Source organism: Priapulus caudatus, unplaced genomic scaffold (assembly GCF_000485595.1).
Source record: "Priapulus caudatus unplaced genomic scaffold, Priapulus_caudatus-5.0.1 Scaffold1696, whole genome shotgun sequence".
NCBI lineage: Eukaryota > Metazoa > Priapulida > Priapulimorpha > Priapulimorphida > Priapulidae > Priapulus > Priapulus caudatus.
In genome coordinates, this window is record NW_014578757.1 from 47,185 (window position 1) to 47,578 (window position 394).

Here is a 394-nt window from a genome sequence, read left to right on the forward strand (position 1 = left end):
AACATGGGAGAAGGTCATCCCAGTGTCATGACTGCGACCCCGTGACGACCTTAAAATGCAAGTGCAAAGGTCGCTGCCATGTCGTGACCCCCAAACCACCTTCAGGGCACACCAGAGTACTCGGAGCCCCCCACTCACCCACTCGACGAACCTGCACGGGTGAAGGACAGTGTCACGTCAACACCTCCAGCCCTCTGCTGACACTCCACACGGCAGTGAAACGTAAACGTAGGGGGCAAGAAACACTAGGACAGGCACTCCACGACATTATTACGTAAACGTAGGGGGCAAAAATCCACGGCAATGTAACGTAAACGTAGGGGCAAAAATGTCAGGATATCTCGTAGGACGCACGCACGCACGCACGCACGCACGCACGCACGCACGCACGCAC